General features: G+C 45.8%; 1 protein-coding gene across 7 annotated transcripts in view; it reads right to left on the bottom strand.

Moving 5' to 3' along the window:
* The window catches only part of Ssh1 (slingshot protein phosphatase 1), a 67,925-nt gene that overhangs the window by 43,426 nt on the left and 9,880 nt on the right, over window positions 1-14,619 (bottom strand). The gene's annotated exons all lie outside the window — the stretch shown is intronic.

Here is a 14,619-nt window from a genome sequence, read left to right as displayed (position 1 = left end):
CTGCCTTGCAAGCGTGCGATCCTGAGTTCAATCCCTGGTACCGATTAAAATTTAAAAAAAAGAAAAAGAAAAGAAAAAGAAAAACATACATAAAAAATAAAGATCTAGCAGAAGTTTAAAAAAGAAATGGGCCATGCCTGGGTGGTCTAGGGTATGTGTTGTATTACTTAGAAACATCAATCCTTAGAGAATAGAAACATCACACTGTAAACTGCTTATGAATGTCCCTGATTTCTAATGCTGGCTACACATCTGAACAATCTATAGAACTCCTACAACACATTTACCCAGAACCAGCCTCAGCAGGAACTAACTCAGAAGCTCTACACTAAGCCCTGGGCATCAGCTTTTTAGAAAGCTCTAGACATGTTTCTGACGCCTACCAGTATTAATAGTGAAAAACATACAGTTTCTCCTTTATAAAAACATCTTCTACACAGCTGTGCAATGTATGGTTTCTGCTCCTGAAAGATAACATCAAGAAACATCCATGATCCTCTCAGAAGGGAAGGAATACAATTAGGGTCCATGAAGGAAGTCACACTAGGGTGAAAAAACTTTATTTTCCTTAGAAGAATCAAAACAGACATTAGTTGATCACATGTGTGATGAATTCTTGAAATTTTATGTTGCCTCAGTATCCATACCAAATGTAAGCTGGACTTTCCTACCCCAGGAGCAGCACTCAAGTCACCCTAAGACTGTTTCCAGTTCTCCATCTCCTGGTTCTCAATGGCCTTCATTCAGATCTCCGCCTTATACAACCACCTCCAGGTGAACACATCCCTAGGAGGCAGCTAGACAGCCTGCTTAACTGGCCCCACTGACCCCTAACCCCTGCATGGACTGCGCACATGTCTCAGTGACCACCTCTCAGTAACTCAGTGATTTCCTGTCTGTGCCTGCTTAAAACCCACTCATTGACCCTCCCTGCAAGAAACCTGGATGTACAATCCCTGGATCCAATAAAGGCGCTGCTGGCCCTTAACTCTCTCTTCCCATGAACTTCCTGCCTTGCGTGCCCGTCTACATGGCCTCCAGGGAAGCCATGCTCCTACCAGAACCTGTAATGACATCTTTGTTTCCACCAATGCCTAAGCTCCTAAACTGAAACAATCACTAAGAAAAACACATGGTCCTTGCAGAAGGGGCGTAGGATGACTAGATACTGTGAAGGGAGGTCTTACCAGCATCAAAAAACCAAAACGCAAAAAAAAAAAAAAAAAAAAAATTTTTAAAAATTAAAAACAAAACAAAACAAAAACGCTACCTTCCTGATGGCTGCAGATAGCAGAGGTTATCTGATACTGACAAAGGCTCATCTCCAACAAGTATTTTCAGAGTTATAAATGTTCTTTAAAGGAGCTCATGCATTACAGCAGCATCAGATGATGACAGTGATGACAGACCAGACCTCTGGTAAGCTCTACTGTTCACGAAGCATTCTAGCAGGCATTGTTTATCCCTGAAAACCCGGAGAGACTGCTGGCTGTGGTGGTGCATGCCTACAACCCTAGCACTTGGAAGGCTGAGGTAGGAGAATCACTGTGAGTTGAAGACCAGTCTAGACTACATAGTGAGATGCTGTCTAAAATAACACAACTCTGAGAGGTAGACAAAGCAGGCGTTATAATACTAATTTATATACCTATGAAATCAGGAAGTTATTTACATGTTAGAATTTTAGGATTTCTTATGCCATAGCTCTCCAAAAAAATCACAGACTATACACCTGAAGTACAGGGTATATAAAGGGCCCCAAACTTACTAGACTGGTTGAAAATACCTGAACTACTTTTCCATGGATGGTATTAACCCTTATCTGTACTTAACTCTGTACAAGGCTGTGGTTCACTCTGGGACTTAGTGGTAATTATAGAAAAAGAACCAATATAAAGTTGTCACTGCAGATGGGTGTTTATGAGCTTTCCAAAGGGGAGGTTCTGTTCATTCTGCTGAGATGAAGAAGTATTTACTTAGTGTCTATTGTATGCAGAGTGTCAAGCCTTGGGAATTCAGAAATGAATCAAACAGTTTCTGCCTGGAAAAAAAACCTCAGGTTAGTGGGATAGACATGCACAGAGCAATAGCATCAGTACAGTGCATCAAACTGTGCAGAAGGTAAGGTCCAAAGGGGTGTGAGGGGTCTGGGGAGCTGCCCTTGAAGAAATTAAGCAAAGCTACTGCAAAGGGTCGTGAAACAGAAGAGAGTGAAAATATGTAACTTGTACCCTGTAGTAAACAGAAGAGGACTTGGCCTTTTTCTAAAAGGTCTCACTGTTGATTCATAGATGTGAATCTATAAATTCTGCTTTCTAGCCAGTTCTTTTTAAGTTTGGTTAGCATAAACCAGTTTTTCAGAGCTTGATTATTCTTGAGTGAAATTACAAATTCAAGTCATAGAAAGTACAGAGCTGTGAACCAAACCCTGGGCTTGTGGCTGAGCCATTAATCTGTCAACATACCCACTCTGGTCTCAAACTCATGGGTCTCCAACTCTTGCCTCAGCTGTCCGAGCACTGGGATAGGCTCATGCCACCACATGCAGCCCACATTTTATAAAATAAGTAAATAATAGCCCCAATCCGAATGGAGATCGGAAGTCTGTACTTTTTCACTTAATTTTTCTAATTCTATTCTTCTGATGAAAAAACCAAGACTGGGAGAAAATACTTTTGGCGGTCACCTGGCACAGGGGCAGAAAATGATTGAGAAGCACCAACTCCCTGCTCTCCTTACCCCCAGGCTGGAGGGCAGGACGATCTGGCCTGCAGCAGCTGCACCAGCTGTTAAAGCTGGCACAGAGTGGCCTCCAAACCACCACTGGAGATGGCTTACACCTTCCCACAGCTACTCCTAGCAAAGTGAAGTTCATGAAGACGGGAACCGATCGAACACACACTATGTGGAGAGAGATTGGCTAAGGCAGCAGATGGAATGGGAATGTTTCCCATCGCTCTTCCAAGGGTGTTCCCTCATTCTGCACTCAAGTTCAGTCACAGAGCCCCCAGGTTGTACCGAAGTCTTGTTTGGTCTGTGCTGCCCAGTGAAATCTGGCAGGGCCTTAATCCAAACACCGTTCATCAGAGTAAAAGAAAACAAGTGCCTTTAGGGACACACCTGTCAACCAGGGCCCCCAAATTGTTCCTCTAAACACATAATGCTGAGAACAAGGAAATTCCAGCTCTGCAGGGCACTATGCTTAGGAAAAGGGGTCACAGACAAGAAATGCTGGCAGGGCTCATTACAAATGTCTTTGCTGCTGGGGCCTGTATTGTTTGGCTGGAAGGCGTGGGCTTCTCTCAGAGAGAAGGAATGTCCAGAAGCATTTCAGACAGTAAAGAGACATTTTCTAAGCCAGTTTCCCAGCTCCCCTTCATACCAATGGGTAGGAGCAAGCAGCTGAATCTACCAGTGAGCTTGGAAAAGCAGGATCTTTGTTTCTGGAAAAATAAGAAAGCAAATGATGAACTTTGATTTGGCTCTGCAAGCCTTAAGATAGCTCCTCACCCGGTAGAGAGCCCGCGTGGCCTTCCTCTGCCATCCATATACCAGGACTGAAGCCCCCTCAGTGGGCCAGAAAAAATAAAGGCTGCATTGTGTGAAAAATGCCATGGAGCAAAGACACCCTATTCAGCCAGAAATAACAGGCACGCGAAGGAAATGTTCCTGAAACAACTCAAAAATTCCAAGAACAGATTATCACAACTATCCCAGGTTCACAGTCCTTTCTCAGTGTGCAGCCCCATCTCCTAGTTATTAGTCAGTGAGGGGTAACTTTTCCAAGGGTCCTCCTCACCGCTGTGAGTCACACAATACCAGCCCAGCCCCCAAGCACGGCTGATCAGAATGTCCCTGCCAGACAAGAGTTGGCCAAGAGGATGGACATGCTCTCTCTCTCTGCACTGTCCAACACCGGAGCCACTAGCCACAGGAGAATACTGAACCCTTACAAAATGGTGCTGGGACAAGGAAATGAACCTGTTATTTTATTAGTTTTAATTTAACTGGCTGTGCTGAACAAGTGGACGTGGTACGGGACAGAGAGCTTGGGAGCTTGACATTCGGACAGAGTCTCTCTGGCCTGGCTCCCCAGTGGTGCCTGGCCTCAAGATCACTCCACACAGTCCCTAATTACTGCTCCAGAACATTCTTCCAGCCCAGAGCTTGCTCTAACACATCGTCTATGAGTCCCAACGCTCTAGGCTAACTTTCTGTGGTAGCCACAACTGGCCATCATGTATCATTGATCTAAATTAATTCAGCAGACAGTACCTGACCTCAAGAGGATGGACATGCTCTCTCTCAAGGAGTTTTAACGTTTGAAACAGTACTTCATAATGAATACCTTCCACCGGATCCACGCCACTCACTGCCTACTCCATCCCTACCTACTGCTGACCTCAGAAATACCTCGACTCCGTCTCTCTTCCTCCTTCCGGTTTGCCTCTCCACACTGTCTGTCCTCTGATGTCTGTGCCTCCTCCAGGAAGCTCTCATACCATACCTGCCCTATCTGCGAGCCATGGCTCTTTCATCCGGCATCTTCTGTACCTTCTCTCATTGTGCAGGTGTATAAACTAAGATTTAAGGGTTATGTTCAAGGCCATATTCTCAGACAGTAATAGGATCCAAGTCCTCTGATGCCCACATGGTATTCCCTAATTCATCCACCGGTCCACCTGACCCATCTACTCATGGGTGAACTTATTATCTCTTCACAACAGGATGCAGAAACCAGAACATGTCCAGTTTTCAAATCTCCTTCTGGGCTTGACATATAGTAGATTCTTTAGTCTGAAAGCATCCCATGAGGAACTTGCCTAGCTGTCTCTGAGCAGTGGGATCATGAACATTACCCATGTCCAGGGGGACAGGGACAAAGATGACTGCATAAATGCCCTAAGAGGAGGTACAATCATCTGGAGATGAGGTCCTCTTGGGAACCAACTGCTTCAAACAACCCAATGACAACTAACTGTCCCTTAATGCCCCAGGCATCTGGAGATCTAGGACTATGACTTGTCCATCGCTGGATTCTTCTTGATGTCCAGAAGAGTGGGCTTTTAATAAATATAAGGCTGGTGATAAACATCTTTGCTGATGTTCACCACATGTATAACTAATGTAATCCTCAGTCTCCATTGAGTATTTTATACGTAGGGACACTGAGGTCACAGGCGTCAAGTGCTTGCCCAAGGTCATGTGACTGAGAGGCAAAGAAGCTGGAGGAGAAAGCAAGACTCTAGTTTTGGAACTCTGCTCTCAAGCACTGACTGCATTTCTGCTGAACTGACACTGCAGGAAAACAATATCTAAAACTATTCAAATCTGAAACCATCTGGTAGGGCACAGCAGGGCTGGCACCTTAGCTGGGGGGCTTATGGTGCCAAGTGTGGTGAGCAGGGCACCTGTGCAGGGGGAAGAGCTGCAGTGGAGATGGGAGGCTGCTTATGGACGGGGACACCATCAAATAGTACATAGTGTGGGACAGTGGTGGTGACTAATGAAGACAGAGCAATCAGAATGCACCAGAGGTACTGCATCAGAATTAAAGGTACCGGAGGGGGCGGGGACTAAAGGTACCACTTTGAACTCAGGATTTTCAACATATTTAAGTAGATAATGAAATAAATATGTTTGTGCATGTGTATATATGTGCACATACATACATACATTCCCTAATTCTGATCACTGAGAGGGCCTGAAGCTAGCAATAGCAACCAGAAAAAAATAAAATCAAACCTGAACACTGGATACAAAAATGCAAAGAAATGCTTAAAGAATGACATATCTTTTGGAGAGGAATGAAAAGAGATTTGAAGTAAAAATATTTAGAAATTAAAAAAAAAAATGACATGTCTGTGGCTCAGTGTAGTGGCCCAATGCCTTATAATTTCAGCACTCGGGAGGCTGAGACAGGAGAATTGCTGCAAGTTTGAGGCCAGCCTAGGCCTCAAGTGAGTTTAAGGTCAGCCTGAACTGCCTAGTGAAACTGTCTCAAAAAGACAAAAAACAAAACAAAACAAAGAAGGACATGTCAAAGGCACACAGAAACCACCTAAATGAGGGCCCACTGACCAAGTCAGGGCCAATTATAACACTTATTATATTATAAACTACTACTACAAACCACTAACAAAAAAGAAACATCTACCATAACCCCCCATTGTAATATGGAAAGACATGAGTACATATAAATACAAATATACTGAAAAATACATTGATGGAGTATGACATTAATACAATTTTATAGTACTGACCCAAGAAATACTTCTTAACGATCACAGGAAAAGAACAAAGAAGTCGGACAAACCACTGCTCTGATTTGGGTGAATGTCCCATAAAGGTTTGTGTGTTAAAGGCTCACAACTAATCGCGGAGCACAGACTCTTTAACACACAGACCACTGCGGGAGACGCATCTAACCCGGAGCACCCTGGTCAGGAGACCAAAGGAAACCACGCACCACCTGCGAGGACGCAGGGAGGACCTGGCATCACTGACATGCTGGTACCGCCAAAGACACAGGACCGGAATCTAGTCACAAGGACCTGCCAGACACACTCGCAGTGAGGGACAAACTCCAACATGACGACGGTCTTGGACACAAAAGCATGCAGGTCATGAGAGTCAAGGGAAGGCAACTACATGAGTGATGGACCGTGAGCTGTGGACGCTTTCATTACCACAGCTATCACCAGAACGGCCTTTCCGTTAGCTTGGACTTTTGTTGTTATTGTGGTTTGTTTTTTGTTTCTGTGGTGCTGGGAACTGAATCTAGGGCCATCATACTAAGCTACACCTCTAGCCCTTTATTTTTTACTTCTGGACGGACTCTTGCTAAGTCAGTAAATTGCCTAGCCTGGGTTTGATCTTGTGATCCTTTGCCTCAGCCTCAAATGTGTCTCCACGCCTGGGGAAATTATTTCAAAATTAAAAAATTTTTAAAATCCTAATTAGATTTTGGAAAACACTACTTGCAATTTTTCTGTATTGGTAGATGATAAAAGATAGGGTGGTTTTCTTATTTTAGTTTTTGTTTTGTGGTGCTGGAGATGAAACCCTGGCCTCACACATACTTGGGCAAGTGCTCTGCCACTAAGTTACACCCTAGCCTATCTACTGATGATTTTTATTGGCATATTTTATGGTGTCCCTTCTCCATTTCTTGGCTCTTTTCACCTTACCAGAGATCTTTCCCTGCCTGAGGGCCATTTCCCAGAACAGAAATAGTCTGGCCCTGTGCGCAAGCAGTGCAGACGGTGGGGAGCTCTGCTCTCAGCTGCCTGTATGTCCCCAAACTTAGAGGGCCTCTCACCCACAGAGTCCTGGTCCATAAAAGACCTAATTTTAGCACTTTCCTGCTCTGAGACCACGTGTCTGGAACAGCAGGAGGTCAACCTGCCCGTGCAGGCCCCCCATTGTGAGGGCACTTGAAGCCAGGATGCTGCAGCCCGGCAGGATGTGACTCAGCATCCTGTTCCCAGGCAGCCGGCAGCTCTGGCACCAACTGCTGCTTCTGACTTCACCGCTGAAGACCCACAATTACTCAGGTTAATTGGTGGGATGGGCACACGGCATCAGCTTTCCCTGCGGGTTGAGGGCCCAACCTAGGACAACCTGCTTACTCATGCACCTTGCAGGGTTTCCTTGTGAGCACCCACAGGGATCTGCCAGGGGGAGTTCCTGAGAGGAACTGTCTTGCTGGGTTCTTGCAGTTTCTCAGACCAGGTCTATCTTTGTTGCCAATAAGGGTCTTGAACTCAAGTGATTCTCCTACTTCATCTTCCCAAGTAGCTGGGGCTCCCGGTGCATGACTCTTATGTGGGGCTCTCTGACTTGCTGGTATTTTCAAGGACAGCATGAATCAGCAACCGATCTTGTTTCTCTCTTAGCTTTAACTCACCAAAGCTGAAGTCAGACTTGTAGCTGAGCTCTGGAAACTACGAATGTTACCCCTTGCTTTTGCCCCTTACTTTCTCCACACATCCATTTTCTCACTAATGTTAAATTTTATTGTGTTCTATGAATTTATAATTCATGCTTAAAATTCCTTTTAGAAGCAGTTATGGGAGATGTAGCCCATACCAGTGATGGCAACCCTTTCAGAGATCGAGTGCCACGCTGCAACCCCCAAACCACTGATTTATCAAAGTATCAACACTGCAATTAAACCTGTATTCTGACATTTTAGTTTAGGAAAAAACAACTGTATATTAAAATTTTTGTCTTAAAAGGAAAACACAGTAACATGCATGCCATAGGTTCAATACCTCTACCCTATACAATATTCTTATTGGACGAGGACTCCCTTTTTTTTAAACCTATGGAATTCCCACTGTTCAACACAGAACCCATAGGTAGCCACCAAATACAAACTGGCTAAATTCATCAGTAAAGCAGATAACTAATAACACCCCCCCCCCAAAAAAAAAAAAACAAAGCCGGGCATGGTGGCTCACGCCTGTGATCCCAGCACTCGGGAGGCTGAGGTGGGAGGATCATTGTGAGTTTGAGACCAGCCTGGGCTACAAAGTGAGCTCAAGGCCAGCCTGAACTGCATAAGGAGGCCCCATCTCAAAAAAGATAAAAAATTAAAAAATAAAATAAAACCACCCCATTATCAGGTTGGTTCACAGGAGATAATGTCTGCCTCCCACCCCATGTGGGTAGCTGCAGGGTGCTCCAGGGGCCAGGGAGAAGGTTCCTTGGGGTGGCCAGCTACACTGCAGCTGAGGGCTCAATGGCCTCAACCTGGAGACCTAGGAGCCACTCCCAGCTTTCCAGCTACAACAGACAGCTGGAATGGATGCGCAAGTGGGACACATGAGTGGAATGCGACAAGTGACTCCCAGACATGGCAGCCAGCATGGCCATGCAATGCACTTCCCAGGACCCTCCCTGTGGGCACTGTGACGGGCCCAGGGCTGGGGAAACATCTGGAGAACTCCTGGGCAGCCTGCTCTAGACTGGCCTGGGAATGGCTGCTTGGATGTAGGTGGCACCAGCAGGGAAAGAGTCCAGGCTCTTCCCAGGACAGGCCCTACTGACTGCCTTCTCTGAAATAGTCTTTTCACAAATAGCTTCAAAAGTAGCCATTTAAGAAAAGAAAGGGAGAAAAGTCCTAAAAATAAAGGCACACCAGGATGAGAATGCGCAGACAAAAGGAATGCTGGTACGAAGGTCAGGGGAACTGGCAGGAAATAGGCCAAGCGCGAGGTTCTCCCCGCGAAGGCTGAACTTGGGTAACCCTGGTCTCTCATGGTGACCCTGCCCCAAGCTCAGCCACAGAGGGGCGAAGGAGGCAGGAAGGCTCTGCCCACTCCCTCAGGGAGTCCTCCTTAATCCTGGCTGTTTGAGCAGCCCGCCTCGAGCGGTATGGTGCACCTTGGAACTCTCCTGTCTTAGGGATTCCCTAGCCAGCTGCACCCAGCAATCTGCCCACAGTGCCCTGCATGCTAAAGATGGCTTCAAAGACGTGGTTCTTGCTCTCTGGCAGCCACTGCTACACAGATAGCTCGGCTCCCTGCTAGGGAAGAAGTCAGTCTACTTTTTCTTGGGGTCAGGTCAATTTTCTCTGAGTTAGGTCATAACCCTGACCAGCCAGGCACCCTAAAAATATATGCTTTTGTTCCCATTGTGAAGATCAACCTTTGTAAGTCTGTAATAAACTTACAGAGAAGATCAGAAGTCCAATAAAAACACAGACCGAGATGGGTGACTGGTAGATCTAAGATCCCTTATTTTTGGATTAGAAACTACAGTCTAATCTTGTCTTTTTACTTTACACAGACGTAAAGGTGTCTGAGGCCCAGAGAGGTGAAGTGACTTACTTAAGGTTGCACAGCAGATCAGACACTTCTACACAGAAGCTAGGGTTTCTGAGTCCCTCTCACAGCTTTGCCCCATTTACTAAGATGACTAGTAGGACAAGTGCCATCTGTGGTTGGAGTATGCAAGAGCATCCCTGGTGAGTACATACACACTCCTGGGGCGCTAAGAGCACTAGAAAAATGAAACCAGAGCCCTTTTAAAATTTAAGCAGAGTACTGGTACTTTACTTCAAAAGCGTATCAAAGCCAGGCTCAGTGGCCCATGCACTCAGGAAGCTGAGGGAGGAGGCTCACTTTATTGTAGACAGTTATGCTACTTATAAATATTGCAGGCAGTTAGACAGGGGTGGGCCCTCACCACAGAAGACAACTGTGGCCTTCACTGAAGGACAGGCCTCGCTACACCCACATACCTCCCCTAGGGATGCACACGGTGAGTGATATTCCAAATAGGCCTCCGTCACCCTGAGGGGACACCAGTCCTCCTGAACTCATCCTTCCAGGTGTCCCTCACGTATGCTTGCCACTGCGACTTCCTTCCTTCCACATCTGATCTCCATTTAATCACTGTTACCAAACTATGCTGGCATTTTGATTAGGGATTATGGTTTCTGATCTTTATTATTTTCTTCTATTTGTTTTTGCTTTTACTCTTTTTTTTTTTTTTTTCTTTTTGCGGTACCAGGGATTGAACTCATGACCTCGCGCTTGCCAGGCAGGTGCTTATGCTGCTGAGCTAAATCCCCAGCCCTGGTTTTACTCTTTTATTTCTAATTTCTTAAGGAAAGATATGAGGATATTTCATAACTTTCTTCTTTCCTAATAAATGTACTTGGTGTTAAAAAAAATAATCACTATTACCTAGGCGACTACACTTGCTGTAATCTTCCTGGTCCACCACAGCTTCGTCCCAGCTCACACCCACTTTGTGGTTTCTCACTGGATCAGTATTACCTAAGTGACCGTACCTGCCATCTTATTAGTGACTACAGTTTTGTCCCACCTTGAACGCTCCTCACCGCGTGGCTTTGCTCAGTAAAACACCCTGGAAAAACGGGGTCAGCAGGCCACCCACTTTCTGGTTCCCCTTCTGTCTGTTTTAGACAGAAGCTGTCTTTCTCTCGTAAACTCTTCCTACTCTCAACCTCTATTGTTCCTAGAATTCACTCCTTGATTTTAGAGAACACAAACTCTGCGTTTCAGACATCTAGCAGGTTGGGAGTTAGAGTATTTCCCTTGTATGATTTGGAGGTCCACACGTCATAGCTATCTCATATACCCTGTAACAACTGGGGCCCCAAGGTTACCTTGTGTGGCCAACAGTGACATCTCACTTCAAAAAGAAAAGGAGAGAAAAGAAAACCAGAAGGATTGCTAGGAGTTTGAAGCCACCCTGGGCTACAATAGTGAATGTTAGGCCAGTCCGAACTGTGTAAGACGACCCTGCTTCAGAACACAACACAACACTGTTTTTGTCAGTTTGGTAAAGTTCTTTTTGTTTTTCTTTCTTTTTCTTTTTTTGAAACAAGGTCTTCCTGTGTAGTTCAGGCTAGTCCTAAACTCATGTAGTCCAGGTTAGCCTCAAACTCCGGGTGATTTTCCTGCCTCAGTCTCCCAAGTGCTGGGATTATACGCATGCTCCACCATGCCCAGCCAAAACTTGTTTTACATTAATCTTAAATATAAGTTTAATTAAGCTTTGATAGAAGCAAATTCTTCACATCTCTGTCCTCATTTGTCCTGACTAGGATGAGTTTTCTAATTAAAAAAGTTAATATATACTGAAGGCAAATTCTGATTTTAATATCAAATCCTGCCAACAAACTGTTAGGAATAATATAGGAAATAAACCAAAAGGAACAGCACAACAGCAAAAGGGCTCAGAATTTTAAGTCTGTGTACCCCTAGGCGCAGAAATGAGAATCAATGAATGGAGGCCACTGCTCATCAGGGTGGGAACAGAAATGCAAATTTGCATGTCCTCTGCGGGGCGGGCAGTGCGGCAGAGGAAGGAACTTAGGTGCTGGAACAGAGGCCGGCCTGAAGGTCCTTAACCTCTCCGACACAGTAAAAGTTTCCTGAAGAGGAGCATCCCCTAGGGACGAGCTCACTGTGATGACACAGTGAGATGAGGCGCTCAGAGTTCCCAGCCCAACACCCCGAACAGCAGCACCCAGTAATGGAAACCTGTCTGCGTCTAAACCCAGGTGCTCTGCCCAGTCACCACACGTGGACGGGTGCAGTAGGATTCCTGCTTTAGGCAGAGCAGCGAGGTGACGGGTCCTCCTAAAGCACACAGCTGAGGGTGTGCAGGAAGCCGCCTGCGGAGCACTCGGGCCTCCAGATCAACTCTACTCTGCCGCCTAGTGAGAGATCTGGCACAAAGGAGGGAGGACAGAGAAGGCTCTTGAAATTTTAGGTTAGAAGAATGGGTTTTGGAGTCCATGGTAAATTAGTCATGTTCTGTCGTATACTGGTCTGTAATCAAGCTACTTACATCTCTAAGGCTTAGTCTTCTTGCCCAGAGAATGGGAATAAAAATGTCTTCCTGGGGGCTGAGAGTAAAGCTCAGCAACACAGTGCCTGCCTGGCAAGCGTGAGGTCATGCGTTTGATTCCCAGCACCAATTTTAAAAAATGGTGTCTTAATTACAGGAACTTTGAAAGATAAAATGAAATACTGCACATGGTGGCCAGCAAGGGTGAGCATGCAGCAAGTACTGACATTCACCGCCTCCATCCCTGCTTTATTGTTTCTCCTTAGCAAGCGCACACCTACCCTTCCTGGGCTTGTTTATCCTCCTGTCCTGTCTCCCTAGCAGAATACCAGCCTCGTTCTGACAGGGGCAGGAGTTTACGCTCACTGCTATAATCCCAGCTGCTAGAAAGGGCTTGAAACATGGTAGGAGTTCAATGAACTGTTAATAGATGACTTCTCAGTAAACGGATTAGGGAAAAGGGGTACTGAGACATCTATGCGCACCTCCATCACTAAACTGCAGGGAAAATGGCAGAAAAAGCATTCTGTCCTTTGTTTTCTGTATGTAGTCCATGACTGCTTTTAGTTGATCTACACCAAGTAACATACAGAAAATTGGACCTTGGCGACCTCCGGGGCCCATCCAGTGCCTGTGAGGCACTGTAAGACTAAAGATGAGGGCGATACTGCCCTTAGGGAGCTCACAACCTGCTGGGAGGGCTGGCTTCCTGCTCAAGGCTCTGTGCTCATTAGTACTCTGTGCTGGGTTTAATGCTCTGTTGCTGGCATATTGAAATTCTTAATTTTGTCTATTGCTTCTGCAGCCTTGGGGATTAAACCCATGGCCTCTGCACTGGGCTATACCCTCAGCCCTTTTTAAATTTTTGAGACAGGTTTCATTAATCTGCTAAACTGCTCAGATTGGGCTCCAATTTGCAGTCCTCCAATCTCAGCTTTCCAGAATGCTGGGGTTAAAGGCATGTACCACCATGTCCACTGAAACTCTAATTTTAACAAGGGGCTCTATACTATTCATTTTGCCATGGGCTTCACAAATCACACAGCTTAGTCCTGTTGTTGGGGAACATTTATGTACTTAGTAATTATACTACAAAGCAAGTTCCAAGGAAACACTGAGGAGAGAGAAATGCCCATGTGGAGGTGGTTAGAAAAATCATGAATCCCTCTACATGGAAGCTGTGCCCTGAAGGAAGAACGGGAAGGCAGCATTTGTTCAAGGCCTGTGATGTCACTATCGCATTTAATTCTGACAGCAACCTTATAAGCTGAATGTTACTTGGCTCTGTTAAAACTGAAGGCTAGTTATGGTCACATAAAATTCCAGCAAGGTGACAAAGAACAGATGCAGAAGCAAATCCAGGCCAATTCCTTCCTAAGCCCAAAACTCATTGAAACATAAATGGGAAGGTCCATGAAAGTGGTAATCTCAGAGACTAACACATTCAAGGTGAGGCAGATCCAAGAAAAGCCAGGCCTGAAAGTCTGAGCAAGCAGGTGGCTGCTGAGCACAGAGGACACAGTGTCTGCCAGCATGGTGGTCAACGGTGGCCACTCTCCATGTTCCTCTTCCAAGTGTACTGAGCACCCCTTACTGTGCCTGTACCATGTCCCCGGGACACCTGTGACCCTGGAAATCTACTTTTTTATGTGTATCTTCTCCATATTAGACTGGGCATCCCAAGAACACATAGACTCCCTAGCAGGCAGAATCCTCCGAGGGTGGGTATCCTGTCCTTCAGTGTGGGCAGGATCAGAGAACAAGATGGGATCATGGTTGCCTTCAGGAAGCTGAGCTGGATGACAAAGGTGGTGGGACAGTCATCTTGGCAATCACACATCTCTTGTGAGACTCTAGGAGCAGGACCTCCTATTTGCCTTGAAGAGATAAGCCACCATGACTTCCTCGGCTGCAAGAAAATGAATTTGGCCAAAAAGCACACGACGGTGGAAGGTCCTCAAGCTGCAGAAGAGACCCTAGTGTGACCAGCAACTTGACTGAAGCCTTGTGAGACCCCAGCAAAGGATCAGCTAAGTCCCATCTAGATTCCTGACCCACAGTGACCTCAAGATGACAAATATGTACTGCTGTTTTTTGTTTTATGATTCGGGGGCTGGAACTCCAGGCCTTGTACGTTAGGCAAGCACTCTACCACTGAACTACACCATACTCCTGCTCCAGTTGTAACAGTTTTAACTGCTACATTTGCGCTAAGGCCTAACACAGCAGTAGATGAGTGACACAGTGACTACATGTATCTACACGTGTCTACCTCCAGCACAGGGC

The sequence above is a fragment of the Cavia porcellus genome, unplaced genomic scaffold, assembly GCF_034190915.1.
Source record: "Cavia porcellus strain 051 isolate PalLab524CR breed Dunkin Hartley unplaced genomic scaffold, mCavPor4.1 scaffold_16, whole genome shotgun sequence".
Taxonomy (NCBI): Eukaryota; Metazoa; Chordata; class Mammalia; order Rodentia; family Caviidae; genus Cavia; species Cavia porcellus.
This window is presented reverse-complemented; position numbering and strand designations above follow the sequence as displayed.